The sequence below is a fragment of the Sphaeramia orbicularis genome, chromosome 22, assembly GCF_902148855.1.
Source record: "Sphaeramia orbicularis chromosome 22, fSphaOr1.1, whole genome shotgun sequence".
NCBI lineage: Eukaryota > Metazoa > Chordata > Actinopteri > Kurtiformes > Apogonidae > Sphaeramia > Sphaeramia orbicularis.
Window position 1 is genome coordinate 39,357,720 of NC_043978.1, and position 17,661 is coordinate 39,375,380.

A 17,661-nucleotide genomic window follows, 5' to 3' on the forward strand; every position below is an offset into this window, starting at 1 on the left:
ATAGTAGGCTTATTACGTCATTACTCTTTTCAGTATACTGCAGTCTATTCAGTTGTCATACTTTCTGTGTGACAGTGAAGAGCAAGTGAGGAAATGAATGAAGCTGAGGGTGTATCCACACCTACTTCGTTTGATCTGTTTAAAACAGACCAGAGTTTGTTTCCCTAGAGAGTCCAGACTTTTTTTTTTAGATGTGAATACAAACATGCAAACTCTGATTCAAATCAAACAAGCGGACCGAGGCCGGTTCACTTCTGGAGTGAATATAACCGGCCTCAAGCTGAACTAATCCAAGGAACCATGTACCTTTTTGTGCTTGACGAGCCACCGTAGCCACTTGAAGTAGCGGAGCAGCACAGTTAGCCAGAGCTAACAGCAGCAGCCATGAGCCGAGGACAGACGTGGAGCAATGAGGAGACTGAATGTGTCATTGACATTTGGTCAGATGCTCATATTACAAAACTGGATTTGAATGAGCTGTTCTTGACAGTTAATATTATTTTGGTAAATTTTTGTGCAAATACAATACAAATATGAATATGCTAATACAAATATAAATTCCGAAATGATAACTGCATGTAGGACCTCCATGTCAGTTTTCATCAACACACGCCATCTCTGATTCAGCCCACCCCCAACTATTCTGTCCAATGCCAGTGCAGTTTGTCACATGTGTACTTCTGTTTACAAATGTTGGTCCACTAGCAAAAAGTGTAATGAGAATGCGATCTGACACAAACGAAAAGAAAGTCCACATTTGAGCCAAATCAAATAAGGTCAAAGCACTTTCCAGGTGTGAATATGCCCTAAGTAAAGCTACAATCCTAAAATGAATGAAAATAAGCTAATGTTGCTATAATATCCAACTAAGAGGTGTGTGAAACCAGATCTGTAAAGATTTCCTTCATGTAAAACACAGCTTTAAGGATGTATGTCACATTTTCACATTCAATGTTTCAGTTTCTGCCGTTTCTCTGTCTTGTCCAGTCCAGGGGAAGATAAACAGATTAAACAAATTTATGTGAACACAGCCCTGTTTAGGAGATGGCCACAGCACTGAGACAGTGCATCACTGTTAATGGACCAGTAGCTTTAACAGCATTTTAGACACTAAAAAGCATAAAAAAAAAACAACCAAACAAAATCACACTAATTTAATACTATGCTATATTCATAATATTTCAGCCCTTTACTCACTAATAATTCTGCTGTGTACATCTTCTAAATGTGCCCTGGTGAGTCCAGTCTGCTGTGGGTAAAACACTGACAATGGAAAATTGCACTAATCACTCAGTTTTAGTTAAATAAATGGATTTTGCCTCTTCTGAACCCTAACCGATGTGTCACCAAAGTAAGAAGTTGAGTAAACAAACTTACAGGCATCACCGTTGTTGAATGTTTGGACCAGGAAATGCGTTTTACAACACCATGACGTCAGACATAACAAGCAGATATGTCTGTTGCATTTAAGACTGTGACTGAAGGTTTGGTGAAGGTCAGATATAAAACCATCTGGTGAAGAAAAGATCGTAGTATGAGCCATTAGACATTATATATAATATAAGACAATATAAGACATTTGGTTGTAAATGTTACAAAAACAAACATATCATTTAGCTCCAGTGTTTCTCCAGTTTGTGCAAATTACTCAACATCATCATCTGAGTCTTCACCTGAAGACAGGGTTAGAGGACAAAGGGTGTTGTACCCGTCCATTTGTGTCCAACAGAGTCCCATCCATCCCCTTTCCTCCTCTAGCTCCTACAGGGGAACACCGAGGCGTTCCCAAGACAGCTCATAGATATAATCCCTCCAGCACGTCCGAGGTCTGCTCCAGGGTCTCCTCTTGGTCAGACGTGCCCAAAATACCTCACCAAGGAGGCATTTAGGAGGTATCCTGCCCAGATGCCTGAAGCACCTCACCTGGCTCCTGCTCTACTTTGAACTCCTCTCAGATGTAGAACCTCTTACCCTATGCTAAGGAAAAGCTGAGCCTTCCAACAGAAACTTATTTCTGCACCTTCTATCCACAGTCTTGCTCTTTTGGACATTACTCACAGCTTGTGACCATAGATAAGAGTGTTATATTTGTATTATTACCATTTAGTTATATTTGTAGTGTATAGAAAGAAAGAAGCTTTACAGTGATTTCACTATGATGCTATGGCTGTTGGTTAGGGGTGTAACGAAACAGTCAACTCACGAAAACATGCAAAATATGATACAGGGCTCACGATCTAAAATACTCACGATACGAAACGAAGATTACAGAAAGTCGCCCGATGACGATAACAAATTTGATGAAAAACAATTTGACTGCAAAAGTTGGACAGTGTGACTGTGTGGGTGTGTTTTGCTCACATTTTATAAAGAATGAATGAAAAGAAATTTTGTTTTACCAATCTCACTGGTTCTTTTTTATTATTTCTTAAACATAAATGACAGTGTCATGAAAACTTTTGTTTTAGTAGGTAGTGGAAGTAGCTTCCCTTGTGGTGCTGTTGCAAATGATCCGTCATGCCAGTAGTGGGGTGCTTCAATGAAACCGGGTGCATTTTGGTACCTGGCACTTTGCCAGCTTTTTAGACCCAATTATAAAAGAGAAATTGAGACATATTTCCCCCCAGGATGTAGCTAATGATGACCTCAGATAAATGCAAAAAAAATGATACTCTTGCTCTGAGCCATCCCAAAATTAATTAATTTCAATAAAATATTAGGGCCAAAAATAGAACCAAAATTGGGACAGGAGAAACTACTGAGGTGTCAGTGCATTTGATCTGGACCACATGGCTTGAAATGGTCTTACACAGCGCAATAAATAAAGACACTGTGTTAAATTTGATGATCCTAGTAGTTTTTCTAATCCAGACATACAGGTTTTTCATGAATCTTAGTCTCATTCCAGGTTTTGTGTGTAACCCATCATGTCCACTTGCATTACATACGGAACATGCCCACCGCGAATGATTTTGCAACAGCTTTCATTTCTGTGAAACACTCTGCCTTGCAAAGTTAGTTCAATTCCCAAAATGTACCTGTGACAGAATAACAATATTCAAAAAAATAGTATCATGTAATTTTCGTTTCCTTTTGACCGTGTTACATGCAGATTTTTAAAATTAAATATAATGTAGAATAATATAAAAATGTGTTTTTATCTGAAAAATAGTTTCTCTTCGGTCTCAGTATTTATTTTTAAAATAGACCCGACGTGCTTCCAAACTTGCTTCATAACATTAGTCTACATCTGTTTGAATTTTTAGCCCCCATGTTTCATAGAAGCACCCAGTGCTCTCAGTAGTGTAAGGTGTACTGTACCGACATCGTTTGCTGACAGTTTTTGTTCGATCCATAATGTTCTCATCGTCGTCTTGTCTCTTAGCTGGGAAACCACACCACCGATTTATGTGATGAAGGAGCGTCCAATGCTTCCTCATCTTCCTCCATTTTCACGTGAAGTGAGAGCGCTGCTACAGTAGGCGAGAGGGTCACAAATCATCAGTTTCAGTACGCGTTGCCCCTGTGTGTTGTTGAAACTTTTTTTTTTTTTTTTAACTTTGATTTTTATTTTGTGCGTCTTTGAATTTTACTTCGCCATTTTTTGTATTGTTACACCCCTACTGTTGGTGAATAATTCGGTCCAGTCAATGAAAAAATAGAGCATATAATGGCTGCAGAGGAAGAGGAGAAGTCAACATCAGGGACGACTGTTTGTATTGATCCAGAGGAATACGGCGAATCCCTGGTTGTACCATACATGTAATAGGTGATAGTATAGGACAGAGGGTCAATAGATGAGGGAGAGGGCTTGAATCCAGGCCGAGCATCATCTGCTACTGACCTTCAGTCAGTTGGTGATTGACTATCGTGCATCAGGGACAGGTACTTTTTTTTGATGATTCACACAGCATTTTTCTTCCTCAGAACCACACACAAACAGACCAGGGAGAGCAAGAGAAAGAGAGCAGCAAAGATGGCTTATTAGCAGAATGGATGGGTTATACATATGCTAAGCACACATGACCGGCTTGTCATCAGTTAAAGTTCAAAGCACTTAATCATTCCTGCCTCCAGCTCCTCTTTTTCTTCCCAGATATTCTCCGTCTTCATCTCTGAAGGTTATAGAGCAGAGATCACACAGTTGATGCATTCTGTTGCACTGTTGCAGCTTTGTAAAATGCAATACCCTCAGTAAATACACACAGAAGGAGAAATTACTTAATTATTTAAAAGCACACTGAGGCAGAATTAATTTTCCCAAAAAGCAGATACAAGCATAATTAAATTACACTTTTATTTTAATTTATGCTTTATTTCTTTAAAAGTACAGCATCACTTTCAGAAAAACAGGTTTGTTTTATTTTCAACATCACAGTAAAACCTTGATGAGCATTTTAATTCATTTTTATAGTAAAATATTAGTCACATTAAAATTTCAGCAGGAGTTATGTTTATTCACTCTGTCTGCATATGAAGTGATGGATTCTGGATTCCAGTCACTATAAACATTTCTTAAACTACAATTTTCGTTGTGAATTTCTTCTAGTGGGGTTTAATGAGCAGGTTAACTCTTCAGTTTGCACATTTTTTAAATATCCTCCCTTTGTTTTTCATGTAGTAAAAGGTTGAACGTATATAATAAATGGAAGTATTTCCAAACAAAAGCCCCAGACTGGATTATTAACACTTGTTTTTTATTGTTTTTCAGTTGTGTGTTGGAAGCACAAGCCCACTGTGCAGTAAAAGGCAAACAATTGGATGAATTCAATCTTCAGTGATGTCTGTACTCTAATTGAGACGAAGCACACCAATTTCCTAAGGGATTCACTCTTGAACTTGTTCAATGATTAATGTAACACAGCCAATGGTCTGATCACATTTGAGTGATTTTCAGAATGGATAATTGAGGCTGAGTAACTCAGGTATGGAGGTATGCACTATATGGATGACAAAATGATAACGACAAATGCCATAACATAATTTTGTATTGTGATGAATATCATTCCAAAAAATGTTTTCATATCATCTTTAGATAAGAAAAGATATATTTTATTGATACTTTATTTATCCTCAGGGTTGTTTTGTATAAGTCACCATCTACACTCGATTCAGAGTCTATTATCTTATTTTAGTAATTATAATTGGTTTGAAGTGTTTTACCTCTAGATTTCTTATTACATTCTGACCATAATAGCTCAGAAGGTAGAGCCGGGTCATCCAATAACCGAAGGGTTGGCGGTTCAAATCCCACACTGTCCCAGTCATGTGTTGTTGTGTCCTTGGGCACTTCACCCACCTTGCTTCCAGTGTCACTCACACTGGTGTAAGAATGCGTGTGAATGTTCGGTGGTGGTCGGAGGGGCCGTTTGGCATGAATTGGCAGCCACGCTTCTGTCAGCCTGTTGTAGCCGGCTGTGGCTACAAGTGTAGTTTACCACCACCATGTGAGAGCAAATGGATCAGTAATGTAAAGTGCTTTGGGTGCCTTGAAAAGCGCTATAGAAATCTAATCCATTATTATTATTATTTTTCTTCAAATGGGTGTGCCTGTCTAAATACATATGGACCTGACTGTTTCCCTAAGCAAGTTGTTTTTGTGCCTAAAGCAACATGCAGTTTGCTTTGGCATTATGAAAACCTAAAACCAACATTCATTTATAATATTTTGTGTCATATTTCCTTTAGACTGTTGTGGTGGGTTGTGTGCACAGGTAAACAACATATTTGGGTAACTTTTTGGCATTCCCCTTGTCTTTTTGTTTTGATGTGGCTGTGAGCATCCTAATAGAGAACACTGAGGAGAATCTCAAACTGCAAAAGTCTGTAGTTCCATATTTATAATTCTCCCCCTGATGTATATGTATGGTTGCCATGTTTTGGTCCAATGGCTGACTTGTCCAAGCATGGCACACAGTCACCTTTAGGCCTTTCCCACTGACCATGAATATTTAAAGAACCATGAGTCCACCTGGGAGAGAAGACTGAGTAGACGGCCAGATACAGACCAGAGAGATCCACAACGCTGAAAGCCTTTATTCAGCTTGGCCTATGTGCTCATATGTTAATGTTTGTGTCAAAACTTTACTATTATATATGTTTTAGTGGTAAATATCTATGTGACATTATTTGGCTGCAAAGCTTATGAGAGTTTTGGTTTTAGTTTTGATTTGTGATGATCATTGGCCCTGTTTCCAGATGTAATAAGAAGTATTTTACACAAAAAAAGTTGTGATAAATACACTTTATTCTATAAACAATGCTGAACCACCAGTCATATGCCAACACAATGAAAATACTGTGACTTTAAATATCAGAGAAGAAATGTAGCCAAAAAGATGTCAGGGAGGAAATCAGCCATTTAATCTAATTATTGGCACTCAGATATCTAGACGGATGACATGTATCAAAGTCAAGCACTAATTGAATTTCCCTAAATAATTTTGGAAGCATTTTCAGTGGACAATGAATGTAATTAAAAGGTTGAAATATTACGAAACAATCTTTATGCTCGGCTGAGGTGCAGACGTTGATCTAAACAAAATGTGATGGGAAATGGCAAACAACCTGATGCTAAATAAATCCTTCTCTAACTTAGAAGCTACAGCTGATCAGAAATGGTGAGTGCTGTCATTTATCAGGGTTTGTTGTCAGGTTTTCCTCTATTTGAGATTTATCAGTGTAATGTTTATCAGAATAACAAGTGGTTATATTAGCCATTAACAGTATATCACACCAGTGTTTTAGTTCTATGAATTATATAAGTGATCCAAATTCTGATGGCTTTCAGTACATGAAAGAAAGATTTTGGTTCAGTCTAAAGTGATAGAAATAATGAAAGCTGAAATTGGTTTTGGAGAACACACTGGTGACCCTGTATTCCCCTCAAATCTCACCTCCCTAGAATTAAGAACCCCACATAATGATCAATTAGTTGTGGACATGTGAAAGCATATGAACAGATGGGTGGCAAATTGTTGCTCAAAATTATTTTCCTCCACTTGCACCTTCATTTTTTTTTAAATCTCCCACCCAATGGTGAATGATGAATGATTTTGTCAAGATATTTCTGAAGTGGAAACAGGTACTGAGGGTGCTTCAACCCAAACACGATGGGCAATTACTGTTCGCTCCTACAACAAGAAACCACCCACAAACACAAGAAAAATCTTTTTTGAGCCAAACTAATTGTAAGGAACGAATTGCAAAAAAAAAGTGCAAGATCTATTGTACGCTTATTTCACCCTGGCAAAGTTCACATTTTTTAAATGAATTTTCAAAATCCTTTTTTTCCCTGTTTATGTATAATGCGCAAAATTTCACGTCTGTACCAGCAAAACTGTTAGTTAAATTCATACCAAATTGGGGTTATAGATTGCCAGTGACCCAGAGTAGATGTCAGTACATTTTGGGAAGAGTAGGTCAAAGTTAAAATTTTTTTTATGATTTTTTAAATTCTTTTTTTCCCCATTTACTTAAAATGGGCAAAATTTCACATGTTTATAAAAACATAAATTTTGCTACATTTTACTTCACACTTGGCACATATATAGAGGCAGTTAATATGCTGACATCAGCACACACATAGACATGATGACATCAGCTGGATTGATGCTAAAATAAGCTACAATATGCGTGAGGGGCGGGGTTGTGCCCGGCACTGCTATTTTGAGTTGAGTTTGGGATATAAGTTCTGGAACACAAGCACAATAAGAAATATAAATCAAATGTACAACTAAAGATGATGATGCACATTCATTTGGCAGTGAAATGACCATCAGTCACTATGGTAAATTATCACACAGACCTCAAGACAAATAAAGATATTTAACTCTTTCCCCGCCAGAGCATTTTCCAGTGAGTTGGTAGCCAGCGCCAGCCGTTTTGGTCATTTTCACTAATCTTTGGAGGCTCACTGAAAATGTTGTGTTAGGAGTATGTGAACACTGAATACATCAAAAGAAAGAACAGAACTTCAACTTTTAAACACAAAAAACTATTTTATTCTATCTTTATTCGTTCGTGAGATATAAACATTTGAATATTGGTCATTTTCAGGAAAAAAACTGAATTTTGAGCAAAAAGCTGAGAAAATTGCATTTTTTTCAAAGATATTGATTTTCAAGAGAAAACTGATTTCCTATTTACATTTTTGACTCTTTCTTATTCACCAACAGTAACACTGTCTTCAAAATCACAAAATAAAATAATAATAACAGCAATAATAGTAACAAACAGCTCTAAGATATCCCATCATTCCACAAAATGTTAGGGGAATCCACACCAAACTTTAGACCGAACATCTTGTAAAGCACCAGGTTCCTTCTAAACTTTGCACATTTACATACATCAGTTATAAGTCTAACACATAGTAGTTTAGCTTTTGGATATAAACACCTCAATATTCCTCATTTTCAAGAAAAAAAGAAACAAATGCACTAAATACTGTAGATTTCTGGCCTTTGGCTGCACCAGGTCCTCCTGTTGGACCAGCTGCTGTGTTTGATCTGTAAATAATTATATGGACATCTAGTTATTTATCTCTGTATGAATATATGTATTTATTTATTTCATACAAAAGCCAAATCCAACAGTGTCTTCCATGTGTCCTGCTGACATTCTACAGCTGAATATGTTCTGTGTCCTCAGTCTGAATCTGAACTCACTCTAACAGATGCAGACTAGCTGTCCTTTGTCTTGTCCCATGTCTGTATGTCTGTCTTCTCCTTGAATGTCCTCTACAAATGTCTCTTTTCTCTTCCTCCTGCCTGTCATTTTCTCCGTGTTGCTCTGTGCCCCCCCCCCCCCCACCCGCACCTCCGTGTCGGACCTGAGCCGCTCCGTGTTTCCCGTGTTCCGTCTTCGTCTCCCTCACCTTCTGTTTCTCCGTTCCTGTCTCTAAATGGTTCTTCTGTAGCTCCATCATATATTGAATTGTCAGACTCTGTCTCCATAATCATCTTTAAGGCTTTTGAAACTGCGCGCGGTTCCTGCAGTCTTCATTTCCTCATTCAGTGACTGCCGCTGGATGCGTTGCCATGGGATACGGAGACTCCAGTGCAAAAACGTTAAACCCGGCCCGTCATTTTTCCGAAAAAGCTGCTTAATTGTTTGTTTTTGGACTAAGGAAAGTAATTCACATGATCCACAACACCTCCAACTACAGTATAACAGTGAAAACACGGATTGACGGAAAATCTCGTCATTGGCGGGGAAGCGTTGGGAAGCAATTGACGGAATATCTCGTCAATGGCGGGGAAAGAGTTAACATAAATACATTTGGTAATACTATTTCATAATAAAACAAATACACAAACTCCCAAATACAGTGAATTCACATGAGTATATAACATTATGGGGTAACCACATCATGCAGCTTACTAGCTAGGTGGTTAGCATTGCCATTCACAGTGGAACACACATTATCCTCACCATGTACCGAACATTTAAAACACTACATTGAACTACCTCTTTCTTTTTTATAAAGATTTAACAATAAAAACATGGTAGTACTTACCGTGTAGGCATACTATGACTCAACTTTGGTACACTGATGAATCTGATACTTAAGTGTGTTCTTCATTGGAATTGATGTTCTCATCTGTAGGTAAATCTGAACTATTAGAAACACATACAGATTGCGAATACACAATGAATGGTGCTAGTACAAGAAGAACTCCAAATCACAACATGCTGGAGATATCTGGATTTCAGATTTGGAATCAGGATGACTAGAGATGTGTATTCCTTCAGCAGCAGATGAAAAGTTTTGTTGTTCTGTCCATTATTATGGACCACAGAGTCCTCAGTGTGATCATGTTGGAAGCCATTAGTGCTTGTTATTCTCCATCTCTTTGTCCATGTCTCTGCTGTCCATTTTTATAGGGCATGAATAGTTTTAAAATTGCATTTTTAAGCCATTGTCATCAGTCACATTTTTATTGTTTTATGATTTTTATGCTTTTTATTGCACCAAATTAGATCACTACCAACTGTTTGGTCTTTTTGGGATAACAACAGTGACCAGAAACATTTATTAATTCCACTTTTCTTTTGCCAATTTTTTAAAAATTAATTCAGATGGAAACTTGACTTCTGAATCACTGTGGACAAGTGAATTATAATATATTTACATTTTTGCAGAAAATAAACACAACATAAAGTCATCTTGATAAATGTTAGCTTGATAGAAAGTAAGTACTCGACAGACAGTGGGCAGCATTAACATTTATTTTATGTTTTTTTTCTCACCATTACATTTTGCATGTTTTTTTCCTTCACCAACTACTAAATACTGCACTTTAGACATTAGCCATTTTGTTTCTTTTTCTACCATTTGGTGTTGGGTGGAATACAGTGGGTTTATATAAGTTTTTTTTCCAGTAAAAAGGAACATTTGGAGTGTCAGACAATACCAAAAATGTAAAGCTGTAAAGTAGGTCGTGTAAGCAAAACAGTGGAAAATCTCTGTAGGAGCTGCAGAACTGGCTGATAGACTGCTGTGACTTCCCATGTAGAAACAATCCATTTGCAGATTACACCATTATTTGAATGACTATTCTTTACCTTAACGGTGGGGTGCGAGATGTTTTCCTGGAGCGTTTTTTACTATATTGCTTAAAATCTCCTTCACACCCCGATTACCACCAATTAATTAAATGCCCTAACCCAAAAATAAATAAAAAAAATTAGTCACCTGTGTTATGGACAGGACTGAAAAAACACCATCTAATCATTTTAAGTGCCCAATTGAAATGATTGAACAGTGATATGTCTATCAAACTCAACTGCCATTCGTCCTTCCCCCCTCTGCGCATACCTCTCTTCATGCATGAATCATGCGTTTGTAGCATGGCTCATTCAGTCACCATCGTACAAGTATGAAAACACCGAATAAGACTGTAGTATTCACAGCTTTTAATGCCTTTAAACGTAAGTGATGCATGTATTAGTGACACAACTCTTGATACGGCTCCTAGCATGCAGGCTGCTCAGCTCCAACTCGGAGGTACATGGTTATAAAAGGCTTATTATATTACAATAATATATGTATTAGTGTGCTGTTAATAAAAGGTATGTATAATAATCATGTACAAGTGTATAATTAATATATAACAACTACTATAATATAACTATATATGATTTAACATTCATCCAAAAATAAAATAAAACATGTACAACACAATGCTAGTACACTTCATTTTCAAGCAAACAAAACGACATAATGACAATAAAATCAGCATTAAAAGTGCAGTACTGTTTTATATATGCAGCATCTGAAACCAACCACAACTAGAAGCACTCGGAGAGCGCAGACCTCCGCCAAGGCTGATCAGTGCCCCCCCCCCCCCCCCCCCCCCCGTGGGCCCCCCCACGCCAAGGAGGTTATGTTTTTGCCAGGGTTTGTTTGTCTGTCTGTCTGTTTGTCTGTCCGTTAGTGTACAACATAACTCAAAAAGTTATGGACAGATTTTGATGAAATTTTCTGGTCTGCCCCCCCCCCCCCCCAGATCACCACCAAAATTTAATCATTTCTTCCTCATCCCATTTCCAACAAACCCAGAAAATTTCATCTAAATCTGTCCATAACTTTTTGAGTTATGTTGCACACTAACAGACAGACAAACAAACAGACAAACAAACAAACAAACCCTGGCAAAAACATAACCTCCTTGGCGGAGGTAATGAACATTTGAAAGATAAACAGTACCACAGTGCTTCAGTTTCAGCTTCAGTTTATCATGTCTTTTATGTATTGGGATTGTCTCTCTCAACTCACCATATATTTTTTCATAGTAAATTTTTTTTATTTTTATCAGTAACTGGAAATTTCAGGCGACCCCATTTGAATTCCAGGTGACCCCACGTGTGGTCCCGACCCCAAGGTTGAAAAACACTGCCTTAATTAGTGTAGCTTTTATTTAACAGTAATCTGAAATATCTGTGTGAATTGTAATCATTTGTAGAAATAATAGTTCAACCTCAGCCCCCCACCATCACATTCAGATTGAAATTACACAATTGTAGATAAGAAGGAAAAAAGAAAAGGAAAAGAGGCTCACAGTGTTAAAGCTAAACCAGAGTTGGAAACGCATGTGATTATTAACATCCATGTTCAGAACCCTTACCTTCACATTCACAATGAAAAAAGAAAGAGAAGCTGACATTTCCTTTCCATCAGTTATACGCTTTTCTTTTCATTGCTTTGCACCCCATACAACCACTTCCAGAGCAGCCAGAATAGAAATGAAAAGAGAGATTATCATTAACATCCTCCAGCAGAACCATGCAGTCAGAGATGCAAGGGAGCAGGAGAGCTGAGATTTACAGTGGGTATATGATGAATATTTTCTGCTCTGAACATTTCTTCATGGACATCAAGAATGAATCAGTGCAGCTTGATATGCCAGAAGCCAAGAGGAATAATGTATGACTTCTCCGTGAGGAATATCCCCATGTATGACTCTGCACGGCTCTCACCTTCTGACGTCTGATGTTTATTTAAACCTGGTTCTCGGGCATATCGAGTCGTACGGCGTCTTAAGGTCCAGCTCAGTCACTTTCTGTGCACCTCACTTTGTCTTCCTCTGTCACATTCTACTACATAATTCAAAGCGCTTGGCTAGTTGAGCAGAAATGAGTGTGTGATTGAAAGGGTCAGCTGCTCAAATCTGCAGCCTCAAAAATGAAATCTGTGATTCCCATGTGATGGGCGTCACAGGTTAACAGTTATTGGCAAAAGCTGTGTACCACCTGGGATGTTACTGGCAGTGATAGAGGACTATCACTGTGGTGTTATGGTCTCCAAACTATGATGGAAACATTGCATCCTTGCACATTGGTTTTGTCAAAATAGAAAATGAAATTCCCAATTTGGCATGGATCCACTTTGCTTACCCACCATATTGCAGGCACTCAACTGTTTTTGTTGTGCCTATAACATTAGATGGGCTGCTGCCAGACTTGGATAAACAAAACGCAGAAAAAGATGAGCGCAAATAAGAAATGTTGAATTGTTTGTACTTATTTCTAGGTTTGAAACTCATGATTGACCTCTAGCTATCCACAACAGGGGGAGTGGAGTACCAAAAACACCCACAGATACCGCCAAAGTAATGCTAGACCCACAGACAAGGACCTCGGTTCCAAAATGAAGCCAATGTGGAAGTATCTTAAAAGTCGTAATACTACTGACAGCCCCTGGGGTTGCCTTGAAAAAGCCCTGTAGATTTACACTGAACTTCCGTCTAAAAATACTTAGTCAATATATTCTTTCCCAAGACATATTCCACTTTCATGCTTTTTATTTTATTATTATTTTTTAGCCTTTATTGAGTGATGTGGTGATTTTTTTTTTCCTCTAGTAATCAGATCTTGGGTTGAATAGAAAGTTTTTTTGATTAATGGGTCAGTATGACAGCTTAATAAAGCTCTTTTTTTCTTGACAGACAGCTCCACTGTTATTGTTAACAAAAGTTCTATTAACACGACTGTAAAATGACTTTGTTGCACAATGCATGGTGAAGTCTTTCATTTTACTGACTCAGTAAGCTAGTGCTTAACATTAGCTCATTTCTGACCCCTTAGACCCCCATAGTTTCACTATTTTTGTCCAAATAAATAGTCACTTCTGGTTTCACAAAGCCAAAGTGGCGATGGGTGAATAACAAACTACTGGCTCCAAAATGACAGTCCAGAAACCAATGGGTGAAGCCATGGTTCTTCCATTAGTCCTTATGTACTGTCTATGGGCTCATCACACAGAAAAAAAGTTTGAAATTTGTTCTTGTTAATGGTGCATCTCTGCAATGCATCATCATCATCATTATGTTGTATACATTATAGTTTGATTTATGCAGTTTTTAGTGCGAAACCAGCTTTAGTACAACCATGAATCACATCCATTTAAATGTTTGTTTTTTTTTTTTTTCTGTACTGTTGCTGTTTACAGTAGCTATATGTCTTTGCATAGATGTTTGCAATGATTCCCACCTTTTGCACGGGCACCACATGCAATATCTTTGTGATGGTTGAGGGGATTATTATTATTATCCATTCATTTTTTTCCCTGAAAATTTAAACAAACGAAACAAACTTTTTGGAACTTTGAGCTCAGCTTTGCCCATTTGCCTTGTATTTGTGTTATTGGTGGCATACTTTTTTGCTAATTGTTCCATTTTGTTATCTCTACACTCAATGTGCAGGCATTAGATACATATCCTAAAGATATATGGGACAGTTTTATCTAAAATGCAGAAGTACCTGCTCTTACTTTTCAAACAAGCAAATGTATTTCTTGGCTTTTTTCATCACACAGTAATGTAATGTACACATTAATTCTTTGGTCTTACAGCTGCAGATATACCATGAATACACAGTGAGACTTATCTTTACTGCCAGTGGAACAGTGGAAAAATGTGTTTTGTAAGGATATAAGGCCGGCTTTAGGATTGCTTAGGGAAAGAAAAGTATGTGGATGTAAATGAGCCAGACAGTTGTTTGTTACAAACAGCAATTCTTTCCCTGGTTGTGTGGCTGGTGCCAATCTAACATTAACTCTTCCCGAGAAAAAAAGTACACACATTTGGCAGTTGACAGGCATTCATTTAGTTTCTGTGCTGCTGTTTTTTCAGGACGCAGGAACTAAGATCTTCACAGTAACACTCAAATGAATTTGATAGAAGCCATCTAATCACAGCCAGTTGCCTGTTGGATGAGCAGAGCGTACCTGACTGACAAGAGGAAAAGCTCATGGCTTCAGGCCAGCAAACACTTGACTGACAAGACTGCAGCTTGTCAGTCAACAAACTCAACAGCAGGTTACAAAATATGGAGGGAAACATTTACGAGATGAAACGCTTACATCTGGCTGACATCCAAATACTATATGAACAGTATTTAAAAAATCTTCTTCCATAACCGTTGTTAAGTTTCCACATCTGTAAAAAAAAAAAATATTTACTGCAAACTTTTATGAAAACTGTGGTGGCCTCCTGTCTCAAGTCCAAGTCTTTGCTTGTTGGTGAGATCTGGAGGAGTGGTCCTATCTGGGAGATTGGCCCACACCTGTTTTACAAAGCAGGTTGCACTGGTGCAGACTCAGTCTTGTTGGGATTGTTGGCTTGGATAACTTAGTTAATTTGGCTTTTTGGACTTTCATACATGTTCACATAATCACACAGTACACTCAGTAGTGACTTTTCCATTGGTCATTTGTTCCAAACTTTACCAATATTTACTAAATGTCAAAAAAACAGAAGTGTGTAATGTTTTTTCCATTAAATCACAAATGCAATGAGGTGTTTATTTATTATCGTGAGATGACATGAGAAGTCATTACATAAACATGGCAACCAACATAAATATCATGTTGATTTACAGATATATTCATTAATATTATATTTTACCCCTCTATCCTGTACTAAATTAAAAAATGATCTGGTTTCCTGGTGTGTCCACACATTTCTTTTAAAACTCTTCTTCGCTTGTCAACATCCATTTTTTTTTTTTTTTTTTTTTTTTTTTAAATTCACGTGACTCTAGTTGCAGAAAAAGGTCTTTCCATTGCAGTTTTGTGTGATATACCAATTGCACTACACCCAAAAAACCACCTCTTGCCAGTGCAAAAACTTTTCAGCGAAAAACGAGTTTTGGCGAAATTTACATTTTTCTATTAGGTAAATTTTTATGTGCAAATTATATTTGTGCAGTTTGAAGGTCAATTTAAAAAATGACTACTGATGAACTGACAAACTGACTGGCAAATTTAGTTTCTTAAAGAAATTGGGTTATATGTTAAACTAGAAAAGCACTCGGAGAGCACAGACCTCTGCCAAGCGCAAAAATTCCCCACATTATCGGTGATACAAATCCTACATTTATTTTTTAAAATAAAATCCGCCATCTGGATCAGATCCAGATCAGCCTTTGAAATGTGATAGAGGACCCCATTGTCAATTCCTGAGTAAAATTTCATGAGTTTTGGTCAATAATTAAGTGAGATATTGGGAAACGAAAATTTTGGCCCCATTTACCACAATGTTAACGAAAATTTCAAAGTGATCCAGAATCCAGGATTTCTTCTGGATCACCCCCAAAAGTTAATAATTTCTTCCTTATCCCATTTCCAACAAACCCTGAAAATTTCATCAAAATCTGTCCATAACTTTTTGAGTTATGTTGCACACTAACGGACAGACAAACAGACAGACAAACAAACCCTGGCAAAAACATAACCTCCTTGGCGGAGGAAACAATCTTGTGTGGTCTTTTTTGTTCTTCCTGTGAGCCAGGTCATGAAAAAAACATAATGTAAATAATTGGTGATAGGTTATAAATAATGATCAGTCAATCAATCAATCAATCAATCAATCAAATATTATCTATATAGCACCACATCATAATAAAAGTCATCTCATAACACTTCACATTTAGAGCTCGTCTAGACCAGCCTCTTAGAGACACATGAATGCACAGCAAACTGAACTACAACTGTTTAAAACTAGAATTGCTGTTACTAGCAAAACTACCAATAAATTGTACAAATGCCCATAACTGCTAACACTACTACTCCAAATACAAGTACTAACAGTAGATATACTACTACTGTAGCTGTTTGTACTAAAAATAGAAATCTCTACCACCCATGTAACTGTATAATAAACACTATCACAAGTGGTGCCCGGCATGACAAACCCCGCCCCTCACATGTATTGTATCTTATTTTAGCATCAATCCAGCTGATGTCATCATGTCTGTGCATGTGCTGAAGTCAGCATGTCAATTGCCTCTATATATGTGCCAAGTTTGAAGTAAATTGAAACAAAATTGATGTTTTTTACAGACATTTGAAATTTCGCCCTTTATAAGTAAGTGGGAGAAAAAAAAAAATTAAAAAATTCATAAAAATTGTTAACTTCGACCTGTTTTTCTCAAAATGTAATCACATCTATTCTGGTTCACTGGGAATCTGTAAACCCAATTTGGTATGAATTCAACCAACAGTGTTAACAAAGAAATTAACAAACAAACTAAACCAAAAACAATACCCCTTGCCTTCCCTTCGGGGGGCGGGGTAACTACGTGGGTAGATGAGTAACAATGATGGAGACAGGAGAGAAGCAGGACCACAGCAGCAGGTCCAGGAAGATGATTCAGGGTTTAAAAAGAAATAGTTTTTAAGACTTGCATTGAAGTTTTCAGGTTTAACTTGGATTGTAAAACTCACACAGCTAGAAAATGCAAGGTAAAGCTCTAGTAAAGAGCTGTGTAATAATCGTATGTAAGATTAGACAAGGAAATGGTCATATTAAAACTAAATACCAGCCAGTAAAATACCAATATGAGTGTTAAAATCCCACGACACAGTATTAGCTGCACCCTGTAGGTACCTGGATGGGCTCAGCGACTCTGTAATTGCAGAATTCATTAGCTGTATTGAAACTGCACTACAGAGAGTAAAACAGGATCACAGATAGGAAAAAAGGGAGGAAGAGGATGATGAAAGGCAGAAGAAGAGAAGAGGAATAATAAGAAAGAGGGGAGGCGTAGGTTTGGAACAGTGGGGCTGTAAGAAACAAAGGAAGTCAGGAAGCATGAAGGGCAACACGAGGCTGCTTCAGGTGAGCGTGAATATTGATTTAATTAACACTAAACTATGAT

At 37.5% G+C, this 17,661-nt stretch overlaps 1 long non-coding RNA gene across 1 annotated transcript; it reads right to left on the reverse strand.

Moving 5' to 3' along the window:
* Positions 1-203: 203 nt before the first annotated feature.
* Positions 204-15,337, reverse strand: LOC115413962 (uncharacterized). Its single transcript, XR_003934527.1, has 3 exons — positions 15,199-15,337; positions 5,916-5,921; positions 204-214 (listed from the first exon to the last, which is right to left on the reverse strand). It is a non-coding gene; the product is annotated as an uncharacterized LOC115413962 (long non-coding RNA).
* Between the last annotated feature and the right edge of the window lie 2,324 nt (positions 15,338-17,661).